At 37.2% G+C, this 22,668-nt stretch overlaps 1 long non-coding RNA gene across 1 annotated transcript in view; it reads left to right on the forward strand.

Annotated features, from left to right (window-relative positions):
- Positions 1–1,013: 1,013 nt before the first annotated feature.
- Positions 1,014–22,668, forward strand: part of LOC309513942 — a 24,368-nt gene continuing 2,713 nt past the window's right edge. The window contains exons 1-3 of the long non-coding RNA XR_014211571.1: positions 1,014–1,128; positions 2,880–3,024; positions 3,311–3,437. This is a non-coding gene — a long non-coding RNA (uncharacterized lncRNA). The remainder of the gene's footprint in view (positions 1,129–2,879; positions 3,025–3,310; positions 3,438–22,668) is intronic.

Below are 22,668 nucleotides of genomic sequence, written 5' to 3' on the forward strand. Positions count from 1 at the left end.
GAAACGGGCAGTGAAACGTGCGGTGAAACATGCGGTGAAACGTGCGGTGAAACGGGCGGTGAAACGGGCGGTGAAACATGCGGTGAAACGGGCAGTGAAACGGGCGGTGAAACATGCGGTGAAACGGGCGGTGAAACATGCGGTGAAACGGGCGGTGAAACGGGCGGTGAAACGGGCGGTGAAACGGGCGGTGAAACGGGCGGTGAAACATGCGGTGAAACGGGCGGTGAAACATGCGGTGAAACGGGCAGTGAAACATGCGGTGAAACGGGCGGTGAAACGTGCGGTGAAACGTGCGGTGAAACGTGCGGTGAAACGTGCGGTGAAACGTGCGGTGAAACATGCGGTGAAACGGGCAGTGAAACGGGCGGTGAAACATGCGGTGAAACGGGCGGTGAAACATGCGGTGAAACGTGCGGTGAAACGGGCGGTGAAACATGCGGTGAAACATGCGGTGAAACATGCGGTGAAACGGGTTGAAGCTCTTCACGCTTTCTCTGCTGAAACACAAGCACTTCATTTATTATAATCTGATTCGACCTCAATGATCTGACACTGGTAAAGCTGTCGCTGTGAGGAGAGATGGACCTGAGACAGTCAGAGATTAGACCCGGTGTAACGATCACACAAACGCATAAAAGCCTGTGGAAGATAATGCCTCTATTAATTAGCATAATTATCTGGGGCCGTCCTGCATTAGACAGATGTAGGAACGAAGAGCCTGTGGGCGGCTGTCGTGTAAATGCGCTTCTGTACACGAGTGTGTGAATCAGGCTTTCTGTGAGTGTGTTGGGGCTGAGAGCCCTCGAGAGAGTGTGTAGGCAGGGGTCCACACACACACACACACACACACACACACACACACGTGGGTGGAGAGGTATATGGAGTTAAGCCTGTTCACCGCCTGCCGATTGATCACTTGTGTGAATAAGAGAGAGAGAGAGAGAGAGAGAGAGAGAGAACACAAGTGATTTTATATCACTGTGAGAAATACGCCGCTCACTCCAGATCATGCCAGTGAAGGACGACAGCTGAAAAACAAAACATGAAAAATAGAGGGCAGTGAAAGAAAGAAGAATAACATTGGAAAAATAAATGGGATGATGTAAGTTTGTGCTGACGTCTCAGGTAAGAACCTTTATCAGTGTGTGTGTGTGTGTGTGTGTGTGTGTGTGTGTGTGTGTGTGTGTGTGTGTGTGTGTGTGTGTGTGTGTGTGTGTGTGTGATATGAGTCTTGACACTGTTTGCTTCACTCAACCTGAGAGTTTATGAAGTCTGTGCTTCCAGAGTCAGGAACGGAACAGAACAGAACAGAAAATAAATGTGATTCAGAGCAGCAGGAGATGTGATGGACACACACACACACAATCATGAAACTGCAGAGCTCCAGAAATCAGTCCAGATGACATATATACCAGAGACATGAATATGTGATCAGACTCGGAGTTCAAACTCGTGTTTCTCTCCAGTTTTGCAGAAGTTTGAGGGTTTGTCGTTCAGATCCGTTTGATCTTCTCTATATCATTACTATTCCTTATTAAAAACGTGGAAAGGCTCGACATGTATGATAAAGCAGCTTTATGAAGATCTCCAAAGTCACACGCGGATTGTTTGGTGGATGTGTAGAAAATCCCCTCAGAACTCGCGAGCATATGACACCTAAATCTAGTGCTTTTACTTATAGACTTTAGACTTATACAAAATCTGGACATTTGGGCGAATGAGATCTAGAGAATTAGGGTTCGTTGTGAAAATATATGGTTTTACAGACGTGTCCCTACTTATCCACACAGAAACTTAATCGGGTCCTATAGCAACATCTGATCAAAATGATTGTTGCTTTTAACATTTGCATTTTGTAGGCAGGGATGTTTTCTGACTGTTACAGTTCAATAGCTGTAAATCAGTTTCTTTAAAGTAAATCTCAGAAGAGAATCATCCAGAACCCAATCAGAGTGAAAAAGACCAGACAAGAGTATAGATATCTACTTACACTGGCTGAAGAATCATAGACTCATGCTTTGTAAAAAAATACTGCTGCACTTTTGATAGATTGACTCAAGTGAAGCAGTTCAAAATCCAAACATCATCATCATCATCATCATCATCATCCAGATATAACAAGCAATTCAAATGATTGTATTTACCACTAATCTGGTCTAACAATAAAAGGTTTTGATTCCCAGCATCTGAAATAATCATACTAGACATTCATTAGTCCACACAATGCATTTGAGTGCATCTCTGAAAATATATTTTGCTCAACACACACAGACGCTGTCGCCCACACAGAGGCTCATGGTGTACAGGAGCCAAGCAGCAGCCGGAGAAACCCTTTACTGAAGCATCCATTAGTTTAACATCACAGGAGACACTGTGTAGACATTACAGCAGGAAAACCATCATTAATATATAAACTAATTTAACTAGAAGAGGTGGATCCGTAGGCATTTAAGCATTAAAGTGCTCGTGTCAGTCAGAACATCTAACCTCAAGCGTTTGCATGGCTGTTATAACACTTCCTGCATTAGAAAAATGTGAAGGGCACAAATGTTGCTGAAAACCTGATTTAGTCACTCAGATTGCAAGATAGGCTTATTGGGATTGTGTTGGAAGGTTTGGTTGTTCTAGAACTCAAGCTTTATTTGAATACTACATTAATTCACGTCTCATTTATATGTGAGTAGTTTCTCCAGCACAGCGAATGACATTCCTTTGTGTCTCCATGAATGGCGTCACTGACCTTCCCATTGAGAAAATGCCCCGTAAGCTCCGCCCCCTGACACGATAGGTCAGACCCCGTTGGCTCCGCCCCCCGTGGAAACAATAGGTCAGAACACAGAGGCTCTGCCCACCTGAGCTCCCGCCTCTCTTTAAAGGGCCAGACCGGCAACATGTGACTCGATTTCAGCGTGGGAGTAAAAAGGGGAGAGACGAACAGATCAGGACAGGAATGAAGGGAAACTGGAGGAGAGGAACGAAGGAAAGGTGGAGGTATAAAGAGGGTTTCCGCTGGTCTGGGACGTGAGTACTACATTTTGCAATGTCATCATGGTTTTATTGTGCCAGACAAGTACAATGTGACTTGTGTCCTGTGACACATTTTTGTGATGGAAAAAAGGAGGAATGTGATAAAGTGTAGTGGAGTATATAATGTGAAGCAAAGAAAATGAAACAAGAACACAGGAGTGTTTGTGGACTGATAGTGGTTCGGTCTGACCGCACCGGCCCTGTAAACTAGATTACTCATTAAACTCAAAATGGATGCCGACAAACACTAACCTTAACCCACTTCTTCATGCTTTCACAGGGTGAGAGAATGAAACTCCAGCGCTCTTCCCTGAGAAACACCAGGATTTCACACCGGACTCACTGGGACCGAAGAGAAAACCCTGGAAGAGCAACTGAGTGAGTGGACAACAGGAGTTTGCAAACAGGTCGTATTTCAATGTCTCAGTATCTCAATATATCTCAGCATCTCAATGTCTCAGTATCTCAATGTCTCAACATCTCAATGTCTCAGTATCTCAATATATCTCAGCATCTCAATGTCTCAGTATCTCAATGTCTCAACATCTCAATATATCTCAGTATCTCAATGTCTCAGCATCTCAATGTCTCAGTGTCTCAATATATCTCAGTATCTCAATATATCTCAGTATCTCAATGTCTCAGTATCTCAATATCTCAATATCTCAGTATCTCAGTATCTCAATATCTCAATGTCGCAGTATCTCAATATATCAGTTTCTCAATATCTCAGTATCTCAATATATCACTATCTCAGTATCTCAATATCTCAATATCTCAGTATCTCAGTATCTCAGTATCTCAATATATCTCTGTATCTCAATATATCACTATCTCAATATATCTCAGTATCTCAATATATCTCAATATCTCAGTATCTCAGTATCTCAATATCTCAGTATCTCAGTATCTCAATATCTTAGTATCTCAATATCTTAGTATCTCAGTATCTCAATATCTTAGTATCTCAATATCTCAGTATCTCAGTATCTCAGTATCTCAATATCTCAGTATCTCAGTATCTCAATATCTCAGTATCTCAGTATCTCAGTATCTCAGTATCTCAATATCTCAATATCTCAGTATCTCAGTATCTCAATATATCTCAGTATCTCAATATATCTCAATATCTCAGTATCTCAATATATCTCAGTATCTCAATATATCTCAGTATCTCAGTATCTCAGTATCTCAATATATCTCAATATCTCAATGTATCAGTTTCTCAATATCTCAGTATCTCAATATATCAGTATCTCAATATATCTCAATATCTCAGTATCTCAATATATCTCAGTATCTCAATATATCTCAGTATCTCAATATATCTCAATATCTCAGTATCTCAATATCTCAATATCTCAGTATCTCAATATATCTCAGTATCTTAATATATCTCAATATATCAGTATCTCAATATATCTCAGTATCTCAATATATCTCAGTATCTCAGTATCTCAATATATCTCAGTATCTCAATATATCTCAGTATCTCAATATATCTCAGTGTCTCAATATATCTCAATATATCTCAATATATCTCAGTATCTCAATATATCTCAGTATCTCAGTATCTCAATATATCTCAGTATCTCAATATCTCAATGTATCAGTTTCTCAATATCTCAGTATCTCAATATATCAGTATCTCAATATATCTCAATATCTCAGTATCTCAATATATCTCAGTATCTCAATATATCTCAGTATCTCAATATATCTCAATATCTCAATATCTCAGTATCTCAATATCTCAATATCTCAGTATCTCAATATATCTCAGTATCTCAATATATCTCAGTATCTTAATATATCTCAATATATCAGTATCTCAATATATCTCAGTATCTCAATATATCTCAGTATCTCAATATATCTCAGTATCTCAATATATCTCAGTATCTCAATATATCTCAGTGTCTCAATATATCTCAATATATCTCAATATATCTCAGTATCTCAATATATCTCAGTATCTCAGTATCTCAATATATCTCAGTATCTCAATATATCTCAGTATCTCAGTATCTCAGTATCTCAGTATATCTCAGTATCTCAATATCTCAGTATCTCAATATCTCAGTATCTCAGTATCTCAATATCTCAGTATCTCAATATCTTAGTATCTCAATATCTCAGTATCTCAGTATCTCAATATCTCAATATCTCAATATCTCAATATCTCAGTATCTCAGTATCTCAGTATCTCAATATCTCAGTATCTCAATGTCGCAGTATCTCATTATATCAGTATCTCAATATATCTCAGTATCTTAATATATCTCAATATATCAGTATCTCAATATATCTCAGTATCTCAATATATCTCAGTATCTCAATATATCTCAGTATCTCAATATATCTCAGTGTCTCAATATATCTCAATATATCTCAATATATCTCAGTATCTCAATATATCTCAGTATCTCAGTATCTCAATATATCTCAGTATCTCAATATCTCAATGTATCAGTTTCTCAATATCTCAGTATCTCAATATATCAGTATCTCAATATATCTCAATATCTCAGTATCTCAATATATCTCAGTATCTCAATATATCTCAATATCTCAATATCTCAATATCTCAGTATCTCAATATCTCAATATCTCAGTATATCAATATATCTCAGTATCTCAATATATCTCAGTATCTTAATATATCTCAATATATCAGTATCTCAATATATCTCAGTATCTCAATATATCTCAGTATCTCAATATATCTCAGTATCTCAATATATCTCAGTATCTCAATATATCTCAGTATCTCAATATATCTCAGTATCTCAATATATCTCAGTGTCTCAATATATCTCAATATATCTCAGTATCTCAATATATCTCAGTATCTCAGTATCTCAATATATCTCAGTATCTCAATATATCTCAGTATCTCAGTATCTCAGTATATCTCAGTATCTCAATATCTCAGTATCTCAATATCTCAGTATCTCAATATCTTAGTATCTCAATATCTCAGTATCTCAGTATCTCAATATCTCAATATCTCAATATCTCAGTATCTCAGTATCTCAGTATCTCAATATCTCAGTATCTCAATGTCGCAGTATCTCATTATATCAGTATCTCAATATATCGCAGTATCTCAATATATCTCAATATCTCAGTATCTCAATATATCTCAATATCTCAGTATCTCAATATATCTCAATATCTCAGTATCTCAGTATCTCAGTATCTCAATATCTCAGTATCTCAGTATCTCAGTATCTCAGTATCTCAATATCTCAGTATCTCAATATCTCAATATCTCAATATCTCAGTATCTCAGTATCTCAATATATCTCAGTATCTCAATATATCTCAATATCTCAGTATCTCAATATATCTCAGTATCTCAATATATCTCAGTATCTCAGTATCTCAGTATCTCAATATATCTCAATATCTCAATGTATCAGTTTCTCAATATCTCAGTATCTCAATATATCAGTATCTCAATATATCTCAATATCTCAGTATCTCAATATATCTCAATATCTCAGTATCTCAATATATCAGTATCTCAATATATCTCAATATCTCAGTATCTCAATATATCTCAGTATCTCAATATATCTCAGTATCTCAATATATCTCAATATCTCAATATCTCAGTATCTCAATATCTCAGTATCTCAATATATCTCAGTATCTCAATATATCTCAGTATCTTAATATATCTCAATATATCAGTATCTCAATATATCTCAGTATCTCAATATATCTCAGTATCTCAATATATCTCAGTATCTCAATATATCTCAGTATCTCAATATATCTCAGTATCTCAATATATCTCAGTGTCTCAATATATCTCAATATATCTCAATATATCTCAGTATCTCAATATATCTCAGTATCTCAGTATCTCAATATATCTCAGTATCTCAATATATCTCAGTATCTCAGTATCTCAGTATCTCAGTATATCTCAGTATCTCAATATCTCAGAATCTCAATATCTCAGTATCTCAATATCTCAGTATCTCAATATCTTAGTATCTCAATATCTCAGTATCTCAGTATCTCAATATCTCAATATCTCAGTATCTCAGTATCTCAATATCTCAGTATCTCAATGTCGCAGTATCTCAATATATCAGTATCTCAATATATCGCAGTATCTCAATATATCTCAATATCTCAGTATCTCAATATATCTCAATATCTCAGTATCTCAATGTCGCAGTATCTCAATATATCAGTATCTCAATATATCTCATTATATCTCAATATCTCAATATCTAAGTATCTCAATATATCTCAGTATCTCAATATATCTCAGTATCTCAATATATCTCAATATCTCAATATCTCAATATCTCAGTATCTCAATATATCTCAGTATCTCATCTCAGTATCTCAATATATCTCAGTATCTCAATATATCTCAATATCTCAGTATCTCAATATCTCAGTATCTCAATATCTCAGTATCTCAATATATCAGTATCTCAATATCTCAATATATCTCAGTATCTCAATATATCTCAGTATCTTTAACACCAAGCATATCTGCTGACTCTGTTGATTTTCTCCTTGATTCTTTTAACTCAAAAGTTAAAAATATAATTGATGATATTGCTCCTGTTAAAGTCAGGAAGAAGAGTGGCAGACAAAAAGCACCTTGGAGAAACTCAACAGCAGTGCAACATATGAAAAGACAATGCAGAAAAGCAGAGCGCATGTGGCGGAAGACAAAACTTGTAGTCCATTATAACATCTACAAAGACAGCCTGCATGCTTTCAATATGGAACTAGGCAAAGCTAGACAGACTTTCTTCTCAAATATTATAAACAGCAATTTAAACAACACACGCACTCTTTTTGCTACTGTAGAGAGACTGACAAACCCCCCAAGCCAGATTCCTAGTGAAATGCTCTCAAACAGCAAGTGCAGTGAGTTTGCTTCTTTCTTCTCTGAGAAAATCAATAATATCAGAAAGGTGATCAGCACATCCTTGAGTTGCACTGAGGTCAGACAGATCAGACCACCTGAGAAAGTAGTTACTATGTCTGACTTCAAAGAAATTGATGGCAAAATTTTGGAAGAAACCGTACAACACCTTAAAACATCAACATGCGCTCTTGACACACTTCCCACATCTTTTTTCAAAAGTGTGCTAAACAGTTTAGAAGCAGATCTTCTAGAAGTGGTAAATGCCTCACTTCTCTCTGGGAGTTTTCCAAACTCCCTGAAAACTGCAGTTGTCAAGCCCCTCCTGAAAAAGAGCAATCTGGATAAGACCATATTAAGCAACTATAGACCGATCTTAAATCTTCCTTTCATAGGCAAGCTCATTGAAAAAGTTATCTTCAATCAGCTGAACAAATTCTTAAGCTCAAATGGATACTTTGACAATTTTCAATCTGGTTTCCGACCGCATCACAGCACAGAGACAGCGCTCATAAAGATAATAAACGATATTCGCTTAAATACTGATTCAGGAAAATTATCAGTGCTGGTACTACTCGACCTCAGTGCTGCATTTGACACTGTCGATCATAACATACTTCTTGACAGGCTGGAAAACTGGGTGGGGCTATCTGGGATAGTCCTAAAATGGTTCAGGTCATACTTAGATGGGAGAGGTTATGATGTTAGTATAGGAGACCATAAGTCTGAGTGGACATCCATGACATGCGGAGTCCCTCAAGGCTCAATCCTTGCGCCACTCCTGTTCAACCTGTATATGCTCCCAATGAGCCAAATAATGAGAAATAACCAAATTGCTTACCACAGCTATGCAGACGACACACAGCTGTACTTAGCCCTATCGCCTAACGATTACAGCCCCATTGACTCCTTGTGCCGATGCATTGACGAAGTCAACAGTTGGATGTGTCAAAACTTTCTTCAATTAAACAAAGACAAAACTGAAGTTATTGCGTTTGGAAACAAAGATGAAGTTCTCAAGGTGAACACATACCTTCACTCTAGGGGTCAAACAACTAAACATCAAGTCAGGAATCTTGGTGTGACACTAGAGTCAGACCTTAGTTTCAGTAGTCATGTCAAAGCAATAACTAAATCAGCATACTATCATCTGAAAAATATTGCAAGAATTAGATGCTTTGTTTCCAGGCAAGACTTAGAGAAACTTGTGCATGCTTTCATCACCAGCAGGGTGGATTATTGTAATGGACTCCTCACTGGCCTTCCCAAAAAGACCATAAGACAGTTGCAGCTCATACAGAACGCTGCCGCTAGGATTCTGAGCAGAACCAGAAAATATGAACATATCACACCAGTCCTCAGGTTTTTACACTGGCTCCCAGTTAAATTTAGGATTGATTTTAAAGTACTATTACTGGTATATAAATCATTCAATGGCCTAGGACCTCAATACATTGCAGATATGCTCACTGAATATAAACCCAACAGATCACTCAGATCATTAGGATCATATCAGCTAGAAATACCAAGGGTTCACTCTAAACATGGTGAGTCTGCTTTTAGCTATTATGCCAGCCACAGCTGGAACCAGCTTCCAGAAGAGATCAGATGTGCTCCTACAGTGGTCACATTCAAATCCAGACTCAAAACACTTCTGTTTAGCTATGCATTTACTGAATGAGCACTGTGCCGCTGTTCGTCCGACTGTTTGTACTGTACTGTATTTTATTTTATTTTTCTAAACTGTTTTAATTATCCTTATTTCTTTTAATTATTTTAATTTCTCCTATGTCAGCAGGGCATTTAGCCCGAAACTGTAAATGCCCACTCAGAAGGTAAAAGAAAGTGATAATGTGAAAGTGACGTGTATTAATGTGGGTTTGAAAGTAGAACAGTGTTTAAATGACGATATTAAAGTTTTCGTCTGAGAAAGAATGTGAACGCAGTGCTAAAGAAAGTGAAAAGAACGTGTGAGTAAATGAGGGAGAAAAGAAAGTTAAAGGAAAGTTGATAGATGGAAGTCGAGAAAGAATGTGAACGCAGTGCTAAAGAAAGTGAAAAGAACGTGTGAGTAAATGAGGGAGAAAAGAAAGTTAAAGGAAAGTTGATAGATGGAAGTCGTAAGAAGATTGAAGGTTAAAAGAAGGAAAGATTTAAGTCTTAAGGGAATCCTTTGAAGGAAAGATCTATAATAATATTATTTTTTATTTTTAAAAGTACTGTATTTTATTAAATTTTTCTAAACTGTTTTAATTATTCTTATTTCTTTTTATTATTTTAATTTCTTCTATGTAAAGCACTTTGAATTGCCATTGTGTATGAAATGTGCTATATAAATAAACTTGCCTTGCCTGCCTATCTCAATATATCTCAATATCTCAATATCTCAATATCTCAATATATCTCAGTATCTCAATATCTCAATATCTCAATATCTCAATATCTCAATATATCAAGTCAAGTCAAGTTTATTTGTATAGCGCTTTTCACAATACAGATTGTATCAAAGCAGCTTCACAGTATTAAATTAAAATAATACAACAAAGTTTGTTTCAAGAGGAATTTATTGATTGATAAAATTAAATTAAATATCCCCAAAATATCCCCAACTGAGCAAGCCAAAGGCAACAGTGGCAAGGAACCGAAAAACTTCATCAAGTGACCTAATGGTGTCCTAAAACTCCATCAGGTGACCTAATGGAGAAAAAAAAAACCTTGGGAGAACCCAGGCTCAGTCGGGGGCCAGTTCTCCTCTGGCATTTATGAGCTAGAGGCCGGATTGTAGTTTGAACTGTAGGATTATATGAATGCCTGGCTGAAGAGATGCGACTTTAATCTAGTTTTAAACTGGGAGAGCGAGTCTGAGCAACGAACAGTATCAGGAAGACTATTCCAGAGTTTTGGAGCCAAATGTGAGAATGCTCTCCCTCCTTTGGTGGTTCTGGATATCCTAGGTATGACCAAAAGCCTTGAATTTAGTGATCTTAAAGAGCGCGATGGATTATAGGGTGATAAAAGATCCGTTAAATAGACTGGAGCTAAGCCGTTTAGGGCTTTATAGGTCAGTAGCAATACCTTGTAATTAATACGGAACTTTATAGGTAACCAATGCAGTGATGATAAAATCGGTGTTATATGATCATATTTTCTTGATCTCGTAAGAACTCTAGCGGCGGCATTTTGGACTAACTGTAGCTTGTTTATTGAGGATGCAGGACAACCAGCTAGTAAAGCATTACAGTAATCCAGTCTCGAGGTCATGAATGCATGAACTAACTTTTCTGCATCAGAAACTGATAGCATATTACGTAGCTTAGCAATGTTTCTAAGGTGGAAAAATGCTGTTTTTGTAACATATGAAATATGATTTTCAAAAGACAGGTTGCAATCGAGTATAACACCCAGGTCTTTTACTGTAGAGGATAAAGTAACAGGACATCCTATGATGTTAAAGTTGTATTGTGCGAGGTTTTGTGGGCGGTTTTTTGAACCGATAAGTATTACCTCTGTCTTGTCTGGATTTAATAAAAGAAAATTACGGGTCATCCAATCTTTTATATCTTTAACACACTCTGACAATTTGGAAAATTTTGCGTTTTTATCCGGCCGTGATGAAATATATATTTGAGTGTCATCAGCATAACAATGGAAACTAATTCCATGTTTCCTTATAATATTTCCAAGTGGCATCATATATATTGAAAATAACAGAGGGCCTAATACAGATCCCTGCGGCACTCCATAGTTTACTGGAGTTATGATCGATTTTTCTCCATTTAAATAGACAAAATGGTAGCGGTCAGATAGGTATGATTTGAACCAGCTTAGTGCTTGTCCTTGAACACCAGTATAATTTTGTAGTCGATCTAAGAGTAATGTATGATCTATAGTATCGAACGCAGCACTAAGATCAAGTAAAACTAGTATTGAGATACAGCCTTGGTCAGAAGCTAAAAGTAAATCATTTGTGATTTTAACGAGCGCAGTTTCAGTGCTATGATGCGGTCTGAATCCAGACTGAAACTTTTCATAGATCTCATTTTGTTGCAAGAAAGAGCCCAGTTGAGCGGACACCACTTTTTCTAAAATTTTAGACATAAATGGAAGATTTGAAATGGGTCTATAATTTGCTAGATTATTATGATCTAATTGTGGTTTCTTAATGAGAGGTTTTATAACTGCCAGTTTAAATGTTCTTGGAACATGACCTAAAGATAAAGACGAGTTAATAATATTGAGGAGAGGCTCTTCCACTACAGGTAACACTTCTTTCAGTAGTTTAGTTGGTATAGGATCTAATAAACATGTTGTTGTTTTAGATGAAGTGATAAGTTTATTTAACTCTTTTTGTTCTATAGTTGCAAAGCACTGTAATTGTTCTTTCGGGGTGATAATTGAAGCTGAATTATAAGGCGCGATTGAAGATTGAACGTTTACAATTGTGGTTCTGATGCTTTCTATTTTCTCAGTGAAGAAGTTCATGAAATCATTACTACTGAACTGTAACGGGATATTTTGTTCGGGTGACGTCTGTTTATTTGTTAGTCTAGCCACGGTGTTAAATAAAAACCTTGGATTGTTTTGGTTGTTTTCTATTAGTTTGCGGAGGTGCTCAGCCCTGGCCGCTTTTAGGGCCTTTTTATAACGTGACATACTGTCTTTCCACGCGATTCTAAAGACCTCTAAATTAGTTTGTTTCCATTTACGCTCTAAAATACGCGTTTCTCTCTTTAAAACATGCGTAGTATTGTTATACCATGGTGCTTTATTTTTCTCTCTGACCTTTTTTAATTTAATAGGTGCAACCACATCCAATGTTCTAGAGAGAATGGTGTTCGTTTGGGTTCAGGCAGCAGCTGAGACAGATTAGATAAGCAATTTGAGAAATTATCTATGGTGGATGGGAGGATTGTTCTGCCTGGTTGATAACGCGACGCCGCATGACATATTACAGCAGTACGTAATATGCAAGTTACCATGTAGTGATCAGTGACTTCATCACTTTGTGGAATGATATCTATATCGGTTGGATCGGTTCCATGTGATATAATTAAATCGAGTGTATGATTAAGACGATGTGTTGGTCCGGTGACGTTTTGCTTGACCCCAAATGAATTTAATAAATCTGTAAACGCAGCTCCTAACGCATCATTTGGATTATCTACGTGTATGTTAAAATCTCCAACAATTAGTGCTTTATCGACATTGACTAATAGGTCTGAGAGAAAATCTGCAAACTCTTTTAGGAAATCAGCGTAAGGCCCTGGCGGTCTATATACGGTAGCCAAGGCTAGAGATAATAGGGATGTTTTTCTAACATCTAAGAGCGTAACATTTAGTACAAGTACTTCAAATGAAATAAACTTATAACCCGTTTTCTGGGTAACATTTAGAATATCTTTATAAATGGTTGCAACACCTCCGCCACGACCAATCAGACGGGGCTCATGCTTATAACAGTATCCAGGAGGAGTAGACTCATTAATACCGAAATAATCATTTGGTTTAAGCCAGGTTTCAGTAAGGCAAAGTATATCGAAGCTATTATCTGTGACTATTTCATTTACAATAACTGCCTTAGGTGTGAGTGATCTAATGTTTAGAAGACCTAGCTTTAGAAATAGTTTTTGTTTACTAATAGCAACATTTTCTGTTTTAATAACAATTAGATTTTTCCTAGATCCTGCATTAGATTTATTATTTGATCTCACTAAACGAGGAATAGACACGGTTTCTATGCAATGTTCTACACTAGTATTTATATCAGTTGAATTGGTGCAGCAGAGACTATGATTTGGACTTTTGGTTACTAGTCAAAGGGTATTTAACATTTTGGAGATGTTATCTGACAGAAGATCCGCTCCGAATCTGCTTGGGTGTAAGCCATCAGCACGGAAAAGCCTAGGACGCTCCCAAAACAGATTCCAATTATTTACAAAGAGTAGTTTCTGCTCATTGCACCATGACATTAACCATTCATTTAGCGCAAATAATCTGCTGAACTTTTCATGCCCTAGTCGGTACGTGGGAAGCGGTCCTGACACAATGATCGTTGTTTCAGGCGATGTGCTGCGTACCGTATCGATTAGATTCCTGAAGTCTTTCTTCAGAATCTCCGTCTGGCGCAGCCTGATGTCGTTCACTCCCGCGTGCAGGACCACAGTTCCGACGCGCTTGTCACCGTTCAGGATCTCGGGAACGCGAGCAGCGATTTCAGAAACACGAGCACCAGGAAAGCAGTGACTTTGCACCTTACTTTTACCTAACGTAGCGTGTACATGCCGAACGATGGAATCGCCGATGATCACAGCATCGCGTTCTGTTTCGCGTAGAGGGGAGAAGCGGTTTTGTGTCGATAACTCGAAAACCGGGAGGGTCGGAGAAAGTCTTGGTCTAAACCTGACTCGCGTCTTCCGCTGCGGAACCACCCAGGCTTCATGGTGGCGTGTTGGAGCCGGAGTGAACGAGACCATGGCTGATTTCGACCGATGCTGAGGAACGCACGGAGTAGACGCGGTCGGAGTCAGCGGGTTAGTAACGTTAAACACTGATTTGTGTGCATCGGCGCGTGATGTTTCAAGAGCCAAACACCGGTCTCTCAGCTCGGCCTGTCTCAATAAAAGGTTGTGGATCTGTTTCTCAACAGCTTCCAGCTCAGACTGCAGTGCGTGAAGCTCAAATGTGTCCTCACCTGCACCAAGCGGTAGACTACTTTCATCTGATATATTCGCCATTTTAACAGATGGACAGTGAGTTAGCAACGAAGCTACCAGTGATGCTATCAATATTAATACTAATTTATATTATAAGTTTGTTTGTAAGTGAGTGTGGAGAAGACGCGTTCAGCCGTGATCCATGGACGTAACCTTTAAGAGTATGCAGCGTTGGATCACTAATAGGCTTGAGACGCGTCTGCTCAACAGTCCGCGTTGTAACTATGAGGTTTTTTAGTTTTTTTAGTGGTAGGGGTGTAGAGTAGACGCACGATAGGCGAAAAAAAAAATGTTTGTTTATAAGTGAGTGTGGAGAAGACGCGTTCAGCCGTGATCCACGGACGTAACCTTTAAGAGTATGCAGCGTTGGATCACTAATAGGCTTGAGACGCGTCTGCTCAACAGTCCGCGTTGTAACTATAAGGTTTGAGCAGTAACATTAGTGCTTCTCAGTGAGGAAAAGTAGAAAATGTTCGTTGTAATGGGCCTTTCACACAGGACGCGGTATGCGCGGCGTCGTGCTATAAAACCCATTCATTTCAATGGCTTGCGCCACGCAAGGACGTTTTGTTGCTGCGTCGACCAAAGCGCAAGCGCAGCGGTGCGCATCATTGGCGTGCTCAAGCGCATGCCGCGGTCAAAGTTCAAAATTGTTCAACTTTTGCCGCTGCGCTCTGTGACGATTACCAGCGCGGCCAATAGAATCGGGGGATCCAAACAAGGACGGAATTCAAAATGGATGAACGGCAAAATTGTATATCTGAATTAAAACAAGAATTATGAAGTCAGCTCTTTTTTTAGAATAAAACATTTATTCAAACATTAAACCTGAAACTAAGAAACAAAAACAGACGTAATAGAGCTCCCGCTAAAAGTTTTTAAAACTCCGCCTACGTCATAGCTCAGCGCAAATCGCGTTGTATCTGAAGGGCAACGCTGAACCCAGCGGCAAGCGCCGCGCATACCGCGTCCTGTGTGAAAGGCCCATAAGCGAGTTTAAAGAGAAAAATCAAGAATTATAAATCAAATCGATAGAGCTCCAAAAACAACAACGCATTCAGACGCAACGCATGATAATAACAGGACAAGATATTACTCACCGTGTTTGTTGAGTGTTTCTTACTCACCTGAGCTTTTCTGAACTCAAAGGCGCGAGAGAAAATAAATAAATAAAAATAAAAATAGCTGAGCGCACACGGGTGGCGCGTTTACAGGCTAGCGAATTACTAGCGTGTTGTGCTAGTAGTAACGTAAGCTAGCGATGTCAGGGTTGGGTAAGCTGTATTTAGTAGTAATATAAACAACTAGAAATTGTAGTAAATGATGGTTCAAAACAAGGAAATACGAGGCTAAGACGGAGCTTACAGCACCGAAGCAGACACACTCACAGCAGGCAGCGAGAAAAATCAAGAATTATAAATCAAATCGATAGAGCTCCAAAAACAACAACGTATTCAGACGCGACGCATGATAATAACAGGACAAGACATTACTCACCGTGTTTGTTGAGTGTTTCTTACTCACCTGAGCTTTTATGAACTCAAAGGCGCGAGAGAAAATAAATAAATAAATGAATATATCTCAGTATCTCATCTCAGTATCTCAATATATCTCAATATATCAATATCTCAATATATCTCAGTATCTCATCTCAGTATCTCAATATATCTCAGTATCTCAATATATCTCAATATCTCAGTATCTCAATATCTCAATATCTCAGTATCTCAGTATCTCAGTATCTCAGTATATCTCAGTATCTCAATATATCTCAGTATCTCAATATATCTCAATATATCAGTATCTCAATATATCTCAGTATCTCAGTATCTCAATATCTCAGTATGTCAATATATCAGTATCTCAATATATCTCAGTATCTCAATATATCTCAATATATCCTCAATATATCTCAGTATCTCAATATATCTCAGTATCTCAATATATCTCAATATATCTCAGTATCTCAGTATCTCAATATATCTCAGTATCTCAATATATCTCAGTATCTCAATATATCTCAATATATCTCAATATATCTCAGTATCTCAGTATCTCAATATATCTCAGTATCTCAATATATCTCAGTATCTCAATATATCTCAGTATCTCAATATATCTCAGTATCTCAATATATCTCAGTATCTCAATATATCTCAGTATCTCAGTATCTCATATCTCAGTATCTCAATATATCTCAATATATCTCAGTATCTCAATATATCTCAGTATCTCAATATATCTTAGTATCTCAATATATCTCAATATATCTCAGTATCTCAATATATCTCAGTATCTCAATATATCTCAGTATCTCAATATATCTCAGTATCTCAATATATCTCAATATATCTCAGTATCTCAATATATCTCAGAATCTCAATATATCTCAGTATCTCAATATATCTCAGTATCTCAGTATCTCAATATATCTCAGTATCTCAATATTAGGGGTGTAACGGTTCACAAAATTCACGGTTCGGTTCGATACGATACACTTGTGTCACGGTTCGGTACGGTTCGGTACGTTTTCTATAGGCTACAGCAAAAATAAATAAATGGCAGAGAAATTTCCTTGAAATTAAATTTTAAAATTTTTTATTTTTATTTAATGAAACTAACATCATAAAGTACGATTTTTTTATTAATATTTTTTGTTGCTTTTTTTACTGAGCAATAATGGAGCTATACTTGACTCTTCTTATGAGCATATAAAACAAAACAGCTCCTTGGACAAAATGAAATGTAATATTGTAGTAGTAGGCTAGTTATAAACAAAGGTTTATTTTAGTTCAGATTAACATTTGAGGGCAGCAATTGTATTCATAATGTCAAAATAAAACAGACGTAATGTTACTTGAAAGAATTATAGCCCACTATTCCTGACAAACTTCCATACCTTGCAGTTAGTGTTACTACAGCAAATCCATTCCACGGTGAATGTTGCTGATCTGTGGACACCGGCCAGTTCATTCATGGCACGATGTTTCTTCCTGGTTTCCACGTCAGCGCTGTTTGATCTGTTAATAACAGAAAAATGTGCATGTTTCTCACTAGATCTCACAGCGATGTTATTACTTCAGTGGCGAATTCAAAAAGCATTTGAAATTCAAATGCTTTCTTTACTGGTCTGGATCTCTTAGCGCTGTGTGGTGTTGCTTGATCAGGCTCGTGCATAGGGCTCGCGAGTCCCGCTTCACAGGTCAAAACTGATAAACGGTCCACACAAACACAATAACAGTAGCTCAGTTTCGTTCCTTACATTGCATTTGCCAGTTGATGTTGTGGTCGCGCCAGCCTCTATGAGCGCGCTTGCCACCCGCGACGCGCCTTCATTTGAAATAACGAAATTTTGGTCGGCAGAAAAAATGGTCCAACGAACCGTTCGGTACGTAATGCGTACCGAGAACCGAACCGAAAGCCTCGTACCGAACGGTTCGATACGAATACGCGTATCGTTACACCCCTACTCAATATATCTCAATATATCTCAATATATCTCAGTATCTCAATATATCTCAGTATCTCAATATATCTCAGTATCTCAATATATCTCAATATATCTCAGTATCTCAATATATCTCAGTATCTCAATATATCTCAGTATCTCAGTATCTCAATATATCTCAGTATCTCAATATATCTCAGTATCTCAATATATCTCAGTATCTCAATATATCTCAATATATCTCAGTATCTCAATATATCTCAGTATCTCAATATATCTCAATATATCTCAGTATCTCAATATATCTCAGTATCTCAATATATCTCAATATATCTCAGTATCTCAATATATCTCAGTATCTCAGTATCTCAATATATCTCAGTATCTCAATATATCTCAGTATCTCAATATATCTCAATATATCTCAATATATCTCAATATATCTCCGTATCTCAATATATCTCAGTATCTCACAGTATCTCAATATATCTCAGAATCTCAGTATCTCAATATATCTCAATATCTCAGTATCTCAATATCTCAGTATCTCAATATATCTCAATATATCTCAGTTTCTCAATATATCTCAGTATCTCAATATATCTCAGTATCTCAATATATCTCAGTATCTCAATATATCTCAATATATCTCAGTATCTCAATAGTCAAGTCAAGTCAAGTTTATTTGTATAGCGCTTTTCACAATACAGACTGTATCAAAGCAGCTCCACAGCACCAAATTAAAACAATACAACAAAGTTTTTTTTTTTCAAGAGGAATTTATTGATTGATAAAATTAAATTAAATATCCCCAAAATATCCCCAACTGAGCAAGCCAAAGGCAACAGTGGCAAGAAACCGAAAAACTCCATCAAGTGACCTAATGGTGTCCTAAAACTCCATCAGGTGACCTAATGGAGAAAAAAAACCTTGGGAGAACCCAGGCTCAGTCGGGGGCCAGTTCTCCTCTGGCATTTATGAGCTAGAGGCCGGATTGTAGTTTGAACTATAGGATTATATGAATGCCTGGCTGAAGAGATGCGACTTTAATCTAGTTTTAAACTGGGAGAGCGAGTCTGAGCAACGAACAGTATCAGGAAGACTATTCCAGAGTTTTGGAGCCAAATGTGAAAATGCTCTCCCTCCTTTGGTGGTTCTGGATATCCTAGGTATGACCAAAAGCCTTGAATTTAGTGATCTTAAAGAGCGCGATGGATTATAGGGTGATAAAAGATCCGTTAAATAGACTGGAGCTAAGCCGTTTAGGGCTTTATAGGTCAGTAGCAATACCTTGTAATTAATACGGAACTTTATAGGTAACCAATGCAGTGATGATAAAATCGGTGTTATATGATCATATTTTCTTGATCTCGTAAGAACTCTAGTGGCGTTAATGAGATAATATATCAATATCTCAGTATCTCAATATATCTCAGTATCTCAATATATCTCAGTATCTCAATATATCTCAATATCTCAATATATCTCAATATCTCAATATATCTCAATATCTCAGTATCTCAATGTCGCAATATCTCAATATATCAGTTTCTCAATATCTCAGTATCTCAATATATCAGTATCTCAATATATCTCAATATCTCAGTATCTCAATATCTCAGTATCTCAATATATCTCAGTATCTCAATATATCTCAATATCTCAATATCTCAGTATCTCAATATATCTCAGTATCTCAGTCAGAGCATGTGAGCGGAGTGGAGCGGGAGCGAGCGGGGAGTGCGAGCGGGCGGATCTTGGACAGAGCGGCAATTTCAAAAGGCCCTATTTCCCGCTCCAATTCCGCTCCGCTCACGCCACGCATCAGTCAAAAAATGCGCCATGAAGAAGAAAAAACATATATAGGCATAGCCTAAGTCGCACTGGACTATAAGTCGCATTTATTTAGAAATTTATTTCACAAAAAAACAAAAAACAAACAATGTTACAGATGGGACAGTTCTCCGTTACGGACGTGAGCGCTCTGACAGCGGCACTAAAAGACTGCTTTAAAACTTTCACTGAGACCTCAAACAGAAAGCACAAAGCCTGTCTTTAAATTTAATTTCGTTTTGTATTAATTGTATCTTAATTTTGATCAGTGTTTCATCAACCAATTGTCTGGATTTAATAAATAAGTAAATATATTAGAAAATAGATAATCACGACACGAAGGCGCCGGCGGGTGAACCTGGAGTTTGTCTCATAAATGAACCGAAACTCAGCGTATAGCCTACTTGCCTGACAGACCTGAGACATATATATAAAGCTTGAAATGTCTACTTTTAAACAGAACAATTCAAAACTAAAGAAAACAGACTGCTCTCTTATGTAATCCGTATGAAATGTGCATTTCTCTCTGGGGCGTTCAATACTGCGAAGATCGCGAGTCAGCATCTTTCCAGCCGACACAGACATAAAAAAAATTGTTTATTAGTAAACAATTAAAATGTCTCCTGCTATATTTTGACGGTTCGTTGTGACAGCTTTTAGGTGCGTTATTGGCAGTGCCACCCTTAGGCCTACATGTTACATGAACGCACCAGCACAGGCGAAAACATGGAGATTTTTTTCTTTTGGGGGCATTTTGTTTGTGTTCAGACTTTCTCAGTTGTCTTTAGGCGCGATGTTAGAGGACGCTGCTAATAAAGTTGCTAGTATGGCCTACACATATTGGATTCACGTTTATTATTATAGGCTATTTAAAAAAAATACCCCATTTTTTATGCCGTTCGTATAATTTTATTTTGTTGTATTTATCCACCACACCTTGGCCGGTCCGTGAAAATATTGTCTGATATTAAACCGGTCCGTGACGCAAAAAAGGTTGGGGACCGCTACAAGTGATATACATGTAGATTTTTTTCCTTTTTTGGAGCGAGCGGGGGGGGCGATTTGAGTGGAGCGCGAAGCAAACTGCGTTGAGCGCTGAGCGAAAATGAGCGGAGCGGCCTGATGTAGCTTTGAGCGGGGGAGCGGAGGGGTGAACAGTTCCGTGAGCGATGAGCGGAGATTCTCACCGCTCCACTCCGCTCATATGCTCTGATCTCAGTATCTCAATATATCTCAATATCTCAGTATCTCAATATATCTCAATATCTCAGTATCTCAATATATCTCAATATCTCAGTATCTCAATATATCTCAATATATCTCAATATCTCAGTATCTCAATATCTCAATATATCTCAGTATCTCAATATATCTCAATATCTCAGTATCTCAATATATCTCAATATCTCAGTATCTCAATGTCGCAATATCTCAATATATCAGTTTCTCAATATCTCAGTATCTCAATATATACTGAGATACAGTATCTGAGATACAGTATCTCAATATCTCAATGTCTCAGTATCCCAAAGTCTCAGTGTCTCAATATCTCAATATCTCAATGTCTCAATGTCTCAGTGTCTCAATATCTCAATGTCTCAATATCTCAATGTCTCAGTATCTCAATATCTCAGTATCTCAATATCTCAATATCTCAATATCTCAGTATCTCAATATCTCAATGTCTCAGTGTCTCAATATCTCAATGTCTCAATGTCTCAATGTCTCAATATCTCAATGTCTCAGTATCTCAATATCTCAATATCTCAGTATCTCAATATCTCAATGTCTCAGTATCTCAATATATCTCAGTATCTCAATATATCTCAATATATCTCAGTATCTCAATATATCTCAATATATCTCAGTATCTCAGTATCTCAATATATCTCAGTATCTCAATATATCTCAATATATCTCAATATATCTCAGTATCTCAATATATCTCAATATATCTCAGTATCTCAATATATCTCAGTATCTCAATATATCAATATATCAATATCTCAGTATCTCAATATATCTCAGTATCTCAATATATCTCAGTATCTCAATATATCTCAGTATCTCAATATATCTCAATATATCTCTGTCTCAATGTCTCAATATCTCAGAATATCAATATCTCAATGTCTCAGTATCTCAATATCTCAATGTCTCAGTATCTCAATGTCTCAATATATCAGTGTCTCAGTGTCTCAATGTCTCAGTATCTCATTGTTTCAATGTCTCAGTGTCTCAATATCTCAATGTCTCAATGTCTCAGTATCTCAGTGTCTCAATGTCTCAGTGTCTCAATATCTCAGTGTCTCAATCTCAATATCTCAGTGTCTCAATGTCTCAGTGTCTCAATGTCTCAGTATCTCAATATCTCAATGTCTCAGTATCCCAAAGTCTCAGTGTCTCAATATCTCAATGTCTCAGTGTCTCAATATCTCAATGTCTCAATATCTCAATGTCTCAATATCTCAATGTCTTAGTATCTCAGTATCTCAGTATCTCAATGTCTCAGTATCTCAGTATCTCAATGTCTCAGTGTCTCAATATCTCAATGTCTCAGTATCTCAGTGTCTCAATGTCTCAGTGTCTCAATGTCTCAGTATCTCAATATATCAATATCTCAGTATCTCAATATATCTCAGTATATCAGTGTCTCAATGTCTCAGTATCTCAATGTCTCAGTGTCTCAATATATCAATATCTCAATATATCTCAGTATATCAGTGTCTCAATGTCTCAGT

This window comes from Leuciscus leuciscus, assembly GCF_965113295.1.
Source record: "Leuciscus leuciscus genome assembly, chromosome: 14".
Classification (NCBI taxonomy): domain Eukaryota; kingdom Metazoa; phylum Chordata; class Actinopteri; order Cypriniformes; family Leuciscidae; genus Leuciscus; species Leuciscus leuciscus.